The sequence below is a fragment of the Anas platyrhynchos genome, chromosome 27 (genome assembly GCF_047663525.1).
Source record: "Anas platyrhynchos isolate ZD024472 breed Pekin duck chromosome 27, IASCAAS_PekinDuck_T2T, whole genome shotgun sequence".
NCBI lineage: Eukaryota > Metazoa > Chordata > Aves > Anseriformes > Anatidae > Anas > Anas platyrhynchos.
The window spans coordinates 7,309,880-7,319,314 of NC_092613.1; the positions used below are offsets into that span (position 1 = coordinate 7,309,880).

The following is a 9,435-nucleotide window of genomic DNA, read 5'->3' on the forward strand; positions in this document are numbered from 1 at the left end:
CAGCCCTGGCAGCAGCGTGCCTGGAAGCCAGGCATGGGTGGCAATCCGATGGCACAGCTTGTCCTGCTGAAGCACAGCTTTCTTTAAAAATGCACTGTTGGGATGTTACGGTTTTGGGTATGCTCCATGCCTGTTCTCATTTGGTACCGGGCCACTGGTTCCAGTCTGTGTCGTGAAAGCTGAATTTAGTCCAGCAAAGCAGTTAAAATATTCATTACGAGGCTTGGCACCTTTAAAACTCTCCTCTCCCTGTGTACTGTCAATAATTGCTCACTCCAGGCAGAGAGCTCTGGGATGGCAATTCTCCAGACAGGGTCTCAAATGAAGAAGGCGCTAACAAAAGTGAGTCAGGCTCACAGAAATAGCTCACATCAGAGCGCGCTTCCACACAGGCGTGCTGCTGGCAGCCCGGTGATTAGCACAAGCAGCAAGGAGCACAGTTTGCTAAACATGTAAAATTGGGGCTGGAGCGCCGAGTGAAACACGAGGGAAATGACTCTAAGTGGAACAGAAAGGCAGTTTGTTTAAACAGCAAGTTATTGATTACTGCGCAGCGATCGGCAGAGCCGCCGGCTGGGGTACGGGTGGTGGAGGTTCCCAGGAGCCCGGGCAGCAGCTCTGGGGGGCCACAACCACGGCACCCACCTCATGGCACCCACCTCCCGGCACCCGGTCCTGTCCCTGCTCGGGGTGGTGGGGCTGGGGGCCAGTGCTCAGCACCCTCCGTGCCCCCAGCCTGTTCCTCTGTGCGGCTCTCCTGGTGCACCCAGATGGCTGTCAGTGTTAGCGGACACTTGACTGTGATGGACTTCAGACAGGTAATTAATTTCCACGAAGTGGCTTTTATTGTACTGGCTCATATGGCTTCTCCCCCTGCTACGAGCCTTTACTGGGACAGTGCTGGCAGTGACTATTTTCAAATCGCAGTTTTTTTGTGGTAAATGCTCTTTTCCCCAGGCAGCCAGCAGGGGTTTTATTGTTTAAATAGTGTGAAATCCTTCTTTATGAGGCCACTTGCCTTCTGGTCTATGGGAATGGCCTATTGCAGCACCGAACGTTCCCTGCTCTCCCAGATGCTGTTTGTTGGAGACAGCCTGGCCAAGCTGGGCCCTGCTGTCCTGCTCTTCCCTACTGACTGCTCGGGATTTAAAGATAAAATGACCAGCGCTGAGGGTGAGGGCCACCAGGCACAGCATCCACAGGTGGTTAAACTTCCAATTTCCTGCAAAGGATTTTTACTGTGTTTCCTTTTAGAAAATGCAGGTTTGTGCTGCGTGTGCCTCCTGTGCTCTGCTGTGCGAGGTCCTTGGTCCAAAGGGAAGGCGGGGAGCCAAAGCCCAACATCAGCCGGATGGCACGGCCGCACGGTGCCTTCCGTGGTTACAGCTTCAGCCTGCAGAGAGCTGGCTGTCCTGAGGGAACCTCGGGGACAGAACCGGTGTCCCCTGGCCCAGTCTTTGGTCCCACACCGTGTGGCGATGGCAGCAGCTCGCTTGTCAATATGACAATAAAAAGCTGATATCTCAGCTTCAGCTCAACTAATTAACCCAAAGTCCCTTTCAAACAAAATATCACACTGCTTAATTATTTTTTGGCTAACCACTTGCAAATGCCATCAATTACTGGAACATGACACCGTCGCCTTTTGCAAGACACCGGCTCACACTGCACGTCACCCTCTAACAGGAGCCTCGTAAAACTGCGTTATTCAAATCGCACATCAGTCACAAGAATTGAGGAGCAATTTGTCAAAGTCACAGCCGTGCTCAATAACAGCCAGGAGATGACTAAGTAATTAATCAATAATGCATTCTCACCTTTTCATTTCTCTTGGTTTCTGTGCCTTGCACAGCGGAAAGGCTGAAACGTAACAGACTGCGCTGCCTGGTGGCTTCGGAGACAGCAGCTGGGGGTGGGAGGCGCTGACACAGCCCGGGGCGCACCGGGTCCCCGTGCTCCCAACCCACCGGATTGCGGAGGGCAACACCATGACCTGCCCCAAACACCCCTCGCTGTCACGGGCAGGTATCAGGAGGGGGCGAGCAGGGTGGGTGCAGCTCCTTGTCCTGCTGCCTGTGCCATATGCGAGGGGTGCAGGGCAGAGCTGGCACAAAAACCCTCGAGCCTCGCAGCTCGCGGTGCCTCTGCCTGCTCGGCAGCCATCAGGGCCCGCCGGGGCTGTAAATATCCGCAATGACCTCAATTGCTCAGAAGCCTCTTTCAGGCCAGATGGCACCAACTAAAGCCTGGCACATGCTGGGTGTTGTGTGCAAGGACAGGCACCGCCAACGGCATCTGGGGCAGCGCTGCCGAGGGGTCGTGCTGCTGGCCCACGTGCCTGGCAGCCCCTGCCCAAACCCTCTGGATGCACCACGGAGCGAGATGTGAGCTCAGATTTCATGGGTCAGACCGATGCTTTTAACCTCAGTGCTCACCCTGTAATCTAAGTCATCAGAGATATTGTTAATTTGGTCTAATTTCTTCTTTATGTTCTTGAAATAACAGTCTCTAATGCAATGCAGGAATAACCCATCAGTGTAATGAAATATTTCCCTGCAAGACTGAGCTGCTCCTTCCTGGATGACCTAAAAGTGATAATTTGATTAATAAAATGGTCAGATTTGCGGTACCGAGGGGCTTTTCAATGCAAAATCAATCACTTTACATCTATTACTCAAAGCTGAATTCACTGAATGCATTGTTGAACTCACTGAAATCTGTGTTAGTGATATTAAGTAATTAGTAAGATTAATGCTCTTGCAGAGCTATAACCTGGGCAGAATCCAGATTGATTAGTGTTAATTATCTTCTGCCTGTTTAAATAATTTATATACTGTTTTCTCTGCTATGGAAGAGCAGAAAATACCCGGAGAAGGCTTCCTTCCCCTGCACGTGCCGGCCCCAGCCAGAGCGTGTCCTCCGCACCCACTGCGCCTGTGCTGTTGTTTGGCCCTGAAGGCTGGTGCAGTAATTTATGCATGATTCTGGCTTTCTAATCAAAATTTCATTATTATAAATGATTGCAAAAGTTTTCAGATTCTACATTTTGTCTTTGCAGAGAATTTTAAACACTCTCTAATTTTGTCCCTTGGTGCTGGTATGTGTAATAATCCCGCTGATCCATATTCATATCCCCTCAGCCTTGCAACTCCTGGAACGATTTCAGATCTCAGGAAATCATTTATTTTTTTAAAAGAACTGAGTATCCATAATATTTATTATTGTTGTTAACGCAACATGATTTCAGCCCCTTTAATTATCACAGGACATCGTTCCCGTGCTATTTAAATAATTGATTGACTTAGCGCCCACTAATACGAAAGCATCGACGAGTGTTTAATTGGATCATCACTCGGTGCTGGCTCTGTGCAGCTCACCCTGCTACCAATGAATCAATTCTGTGTCTCCCTGCTCATGAAACACTTCTGGAGGCTCAGCAGGACCGTGGCTGTGTGCTTGCCCTTCCAGGTAGGGGCATCGTGCCCGGTGGCTGCCCAGGCTGCTGGCCTGGATTAAAACTGGAAAAACCCTTCTGCCGGAGAAGGGAGATTCTCCTCCGTGCTTGGCAAAGACCACTTCTCCCAGGAGCATCTTTCAGTGGCTCTGGCCCCGCAGGCAGGAGCGTGCCAGAGCAGCAGCCAGGCAGCCAGAGATGCTTTCAGCAGAGCAGCTCTTGCTTTATGGCTCTGGGGCTCTGGACATGGAGGTAAAGGATCAGGACCCCATGAGATGGGGGCAGGGGATGCCAAATGGGCCAGGAGAGCAAGTGCTAGATCACGGATTTAATGTGGTCCTGCAAATGTCAACAAAATTATACACATATTTTCATTTTTTACTTATTTGACCCATTAACTAACTACAAAATTTCTCAGTAATCCCCAGCAGATGAGCATCAAAGACCAGACCTATGGTCCTGGCTAATCCCTTTATCATGAAGTAATGCTACAGAAATCAAATACCAGCAGTAAATCGGGAGATTAACAACAAGCTGGGAAATGCTCAAATTAAATTGCAATCTCCCTTGCTGCTTTGCACAAGCCAGCGGTGCCGTTTCTCCTCCAGCCACTGCAGCCTTCCCAGCAGGAAAACAAGGTTAGAAATCACTTTATAGAAATGAGAATATACTTTAATCCCTGATCCCGTCAGTAAATAGTCTGCCCAGAGCGAGCTGGTGCCCGTGCAGCCCTCCCCAGCCCTGCACGCATTTGGCCTGGGGGTGGCAGAGCTGCCGGCACTTCCAAACGTGCTGGGCAATCCAGAGCTGGAGAGGGTCTGTGCCGGCAGCGTGGGCTGTGCCCTGGCTCCGCTTTTATTACCCCGTAACATCCAAATTAATATTTTATTCTCTCCCTTAAGAACATCCCCACAAATGCACGTTTGAATAAAACATGAGGCTGCATTTTTTTTGGCAGAGCCATCTCATGCTTCAAACAACGCCATCAGAGTTTATTAACCAGAGCAAACACTGGGCAGTTGCACTTTTACTAAGTCGCAGCATGGGTGAGAGGAGGGTGCCTGCAGCAGGGCTGTGCCAGGAGCGGGGCTGGGGCTGCCTCTGCCTTGCCCAGGCACGGCCTCGCTCCGACAGGGCTGCGCCTGCTCCTGGGCACAACAGAGGGAAAAATGTACCCAGTTTCTTAGCAAGAGATGCTAGCAAACTTGAAGCTATTTAAAATATGAAGCCTCAGGTACACGTGCAAACACGCACCAGTGCCGACGCCGCTGTGGGTGCCTTCCCCTGGCAGCAGGACGAGGCGCACTGCTCCGGGTCTGATACGCCGGCTGGTTTCCTGCATTCCTAAACACGGCACTGGAGCTGCATGGCGAATCTTCTCTGTAGCTGCTGTGATTCTAGCAAAAATCTTGTGGCTTCTGGAAAAGACAAAACTTTTTCTTGTCCTCGTTTGAATCCATTGTAAAAGCAGCAATAAACCAAGTGGCCAGGCAGGAGCAAACTGAATGGCAGCAGTGGGATGGAGGTGGCAGAGGTTACTTCTCTCTTCCTGCTACAAGGAAAAGAGATCCAATTAAGTCTGAAAGGAAGAAATTTAAAGGCAGTAAAAGAAAATGTTCCTCCAGCCCTAAATTGGGCTGTTGAACTCATCGTTGCAAGAGGCCACCGAAGGCAAGTCTTTGGAGAGGTGACGGAGGGAGTGATGCTGGCAGGAGTAACAAGGGTGGCAACAGCAGCAAAACTTGGGGGAAAGCAAACCAATTTTGGGAAGGGGACAGGCCCTGGCTGGGCACAGAGCAGCCTCAGCCATCACTCACCAGGGGCTGAAGGAGAGAGAGGTGCCCCCGCCACGAGCTCCCCGCCGCGGCATCCCTCGGACAGCTCCTGCTCCGAGCAGCCCCGCGCTGCTGCTGACAGGTAGAGCTGATTTATAAAGCCGAAATAAATGAGCCTGCTCTGCAATTTCACCTAATTTTTTCTCCCATTTCAATTTTCCATCTCTCAGCGTAATGCTGGATGGTTAATTATGTTTCCATCTTATTTCTCAGATAATACACCCCCTCGTACTGCACGTCGTAGCTGCTCTAAGGGTCTCATTTTACCTTTCATTTCACCACCTAGCACAGCTCTAAATTTAATCAGCTTGTAATTTTTGGTATTTTATACATTATGCCTTTATTATTGTGAAGTAAAACGGGATCCTAGTCTTTTAATTCACCCTCTAATAATTCTCCGCCAAACCTTAATACAAAGGGCTATATTTTTTTTTTCTTTCCCTGAAGACTAATTGAATGGGGCATAATTATAATACCCAGGGAGATGATATTGAAAGCACCTTAACTGAGATGGGTTCCAGCGACTAACGGCCCCTCTGGTGACTTACAGACCTCAGCAGCACAAACCCCCCCGGTGTCTCACACGCTGCGTGGTAAGGCCACGCTCAGCTTGGGTTTGGCTGTGCTGCTGCTCCTGGGACCCTCCCTGAGAGCAGGGAGATGGAAGAGCTGCTGCAGCTCCTTCTGGGAGGCATTCACCTGTCAGGAGGGGAGCTGGTGATTTTCAGTATTTGTATACTTTGCTTTGACAGTGGTACCCAACAGGCAAGGTCAGCACTCAGCAGAGACACCAAGGGGCTATTTATTCCCTAAACCACGTATTGCAGTAAGTGAAAAATCAGTGCTACGGGTGGCTATTACGTGGGCAATAAAACGTTCCTGTATCCATGTAGGTGTCACGCTCGGTGCTTGTGCAGAGTGGATCCTCACCGGTACGGGCCCACTGCAATTACGCTTAGCCAAGCAGGGATGCTTCCAGCAGCTGACGGAGGGAAGTTGTGTTTGTTGTTACAAATAACAGCCTCCCACCGAGCATTTGGCAGAGGGGGCTTTGGGCAGGGGGCAGCCTCCAGGTGGGGGCTGTACAAATCCAGCCTGACCTGGGGAGGGGGGACAGGGACACCACCCCGGGGCAGCGGGGATGGGGTGCGGGATGTGCTCAGCAAAGCCAGTCCTGGAGACCTTAATGCTCATCGTTTTAGGATTGCTATGAGCTCATTAGCCTCTGCTGGCCAGAACAGACATTTTTCTTTCCCTCACGTGGGCTGCTTTCAATATTGGAGTGAGGCAGGCATTAAACCAGCGCTCAGCAGCCCTAGAGCCCAGAGATCGTTTGAACTAATAGGGAACAGCTGCAGGTCTGGCTGGGGACCGGCATGTGGGCATTTCCAGGTGCAGCTCATTTGTGGCTGAAGAGCTGCCTTCAAAATGGAGCCAATGCACTGGAGATCTGCTTGGAGGGCAGCCCAATTTGCACACCCTTTGCAGCTCATGCACACTGCAGCCGTGATGCTCGCCAGCACCCACAGGGCTGCAGGACCTGCACTCAATGGGGCTTTGCACGGGGTCTAACGAGCTCCACGGCTTCAGCGAGCCTCTGCCTGCTGCTGCCTTCCAGGCCTGCTCCGTGCTCATGCACTTCTGGCATCTCTCTGCTTAAATGTCCCTGACCAGAATTCACTGGCACTCAGACTAGTCCTAAAAGCCTTGGCAGCAGTAACTGCAGCAAGGAATAATAATGCCAGGGAAACATCGGGAGCAGACCCGAGGGCACGCTCTGTGCTTGTGCAGACAGTGAAGTCAGTGCCTGACCGGAGGAGGAGAATCAATTAAAACTTCCAGCTCCATTAGCAGCTGCAAAGGGCAGAGCGAGGAGCAGTCAGAAGAAGCCCCTCTGCACCCACAGATGCTGAGGACAGTGATGAAATGCCATTTTCCAGCCAGCTGGATCGAGCCTGAAAGCACAGAGGGACACAAACCAGCTGCTCCCCGTCCCCCAATGGTGTCGGCTGCCCAGGACACCGGGAACCTCTTGCTGGTTATTCTGATTTTTTTTATTTTTTATTTTTTTTTCCACCCTCCCTTTGCTGTTTTTAGCAGACGAGATGTCCCAGGTGTGGCTCTGCATCTGGGGGCACACAAAGCTGCTGGCGTTGTTCCTGCATCCTCTCAGCTCCGTTTCTGCAGGGATGGAGGCTCCGCTGCGTGTCCCTCCTCCAGGAGCTGCCGTGTCCTGCTCCTGCAGCGCTCGCCCATGCCCCAGCATCGCCCGGCTGCCCCTCAGCACACTCCAGGCAGCGCCACGAACATCAGCAGAAGCTGCTGACAAAACACGCGAGCCCTTTGCTGGTAACAGAGGAATCACGCAGGGCTTGTAGCAGAACAAATGTTCCCGTGGTGCTGGCAGCACGTCCTGGCTGTGACACCGGAGCGGGAGCAGAGGGGTCGGCTCTGGTCAGATCCTGGTGTGCTGAAATGGGGAGGCACAGGAGAACTCATCCCAAAACCAGCGCAATTGGGATGAGAAGCAGCCCGCTGTGCACAGCCCAAACTGTTCCGCTGCGGGTCGGCTACGTGGAAGAGTATTCCTCCTTAATGCAACGTGCAATTAGAGAGCGTAAGTCACAGCCCAAAGATTTTATTGAGCCAGAGGATTAGGCAGCTGCATGAGTAATGAGGCTGGCTGGGGCTGTGGCAGCCAGGTGGCTCCAGGAGGATGCGGTGCCTCGGGGACCAGCCGCAGCCCAGCTCTGCACCCCACAGTGCACAGGGGGGTTTGGGGGTGAGCCCCCAGCCCCAGGCAGCACAGTGCGAGCTGTGACCAGCCCCGAACCAGCAGGGGACCTGCAAAGGCACCGCTCCTGCAGTTTCTGTCTTCTGTGGCCCCCTTGCAAATCCAAGGCAATGGGGCAAAGGCGAGATGAATTTATCCTGTGAGGAAACCTCTGCTGGACAATACAAACATAAACAACAGACCTGAGGGATCTTTCCCTTACCTTTGATTTACAGATCGGCCTCCACAGAATTAAAATCCCTACTCTCATTCAAAACACATTCTTCCTTCTTGCCTCTCATTGAAGGAATTGAAAGAAAGCCTAGATCCTGCGTACTTTAAAAACATAAAGGACTGAAAAGCCCAGCAAAGCAATCTGGTGTGTGGGGAAACTGGTGCATGAACATCTCTGGTCTGGTGACAGTAAAAATCACTTCTAAGTGTCTGAGCCGCTAACAACGCTGTGTTTCTCGGCCTCAAGGCACCGCGTCCGTCACACAAAACGCTGGCACTGACCTCTGCTCGCCCTGGCATAACGCGGGGAGCCCCACGGGGCCAAGAACAGGGCTCTGCGTCCCCACAAGGCTCAGGCTGCCCCCGGCGATGCCACCCGTGCTCAGCAGAAGGGACCACAGCTCGAAGCGGTGCCGTGCGGACCCCAGGCAGCACCAGGCTCGGAGCTGGCACCAGGGAGAACAGCGAGGTGAGGCCAGAGCCCCTGGACCCCCCCAAACCTTTCCCGTGGGTGGTGAGAAAAATGCTCCTGCAGCCCCTTCTGCCTTGGAATGAAAAGCTCTTTTGCGGAGATTAAAATGAATTTAATTATTTCCACAGTCTGGTATTTACATCGCGTCTGCAGCAGGTACGGCGTGCCCCGTCACCGAAACGCCCCCGTGGCCAGCCCGGCAGCGGCACCACGGGGTCCCCGGTGCCCCCCAGCTGCAGGGCCGGGGACACGGCGTGTCCTGGAGGCCGAGCAGGGTGCACATATCGTTGGGTTGGATCAATACAACGACGCCTGGCTCGGGCTGGGCTCTGGACAGCTCTGCGCCACGGCCGGTGCGACTGGCCCTGCAGGCAGGAGGGGATCCCCCTCCCTTCCTTCTGGGACTGATTGCGGACATGAGCAGTAATTTGGTGCCTGGGACGTGCACTGGGGGAACTGATATTAAACTGGCAGCCTGATTAATGCAATTACAGAGGAAGGAAAAACCAGCAGCATGCTCCACGGAAACACTTTTACCATCTCTGGTGCCGGAGGTGTTGGATGGTGCCAGCCACGCCGGGGCTGCAGGGCCAGCACCGTGCTGCCACCAGCCTCTGAGCTCCTGGTGGTGACCCTGATTTGGGATCCTGGAGATGGGGTAACTCCT

At 52.7% G+C, this 9,435-nt stretch overlaps 1 long non-coding RNA gene across 1 annotated transcript; it reads left to right on the forward strand.

The window, feature by feature from the left end:
• The first annotated feature begins 215 nt into the window (after positions 1 to 215).
• LOC119713971 (uncharacterized) lies at positions 216 to 9,256 on the forward strand. Its single transcript, XR_005261122.2, has 2 exons — positions 216 to 818; positions 6,183 to 9,256. It is a non-coding gene; the product is annotated as an uncharacterized lncRNA (long non-coding RNA).
• The last annotated feature ends 179 nt before the right edge of the window (positions 9,257 to 9,435 follow it).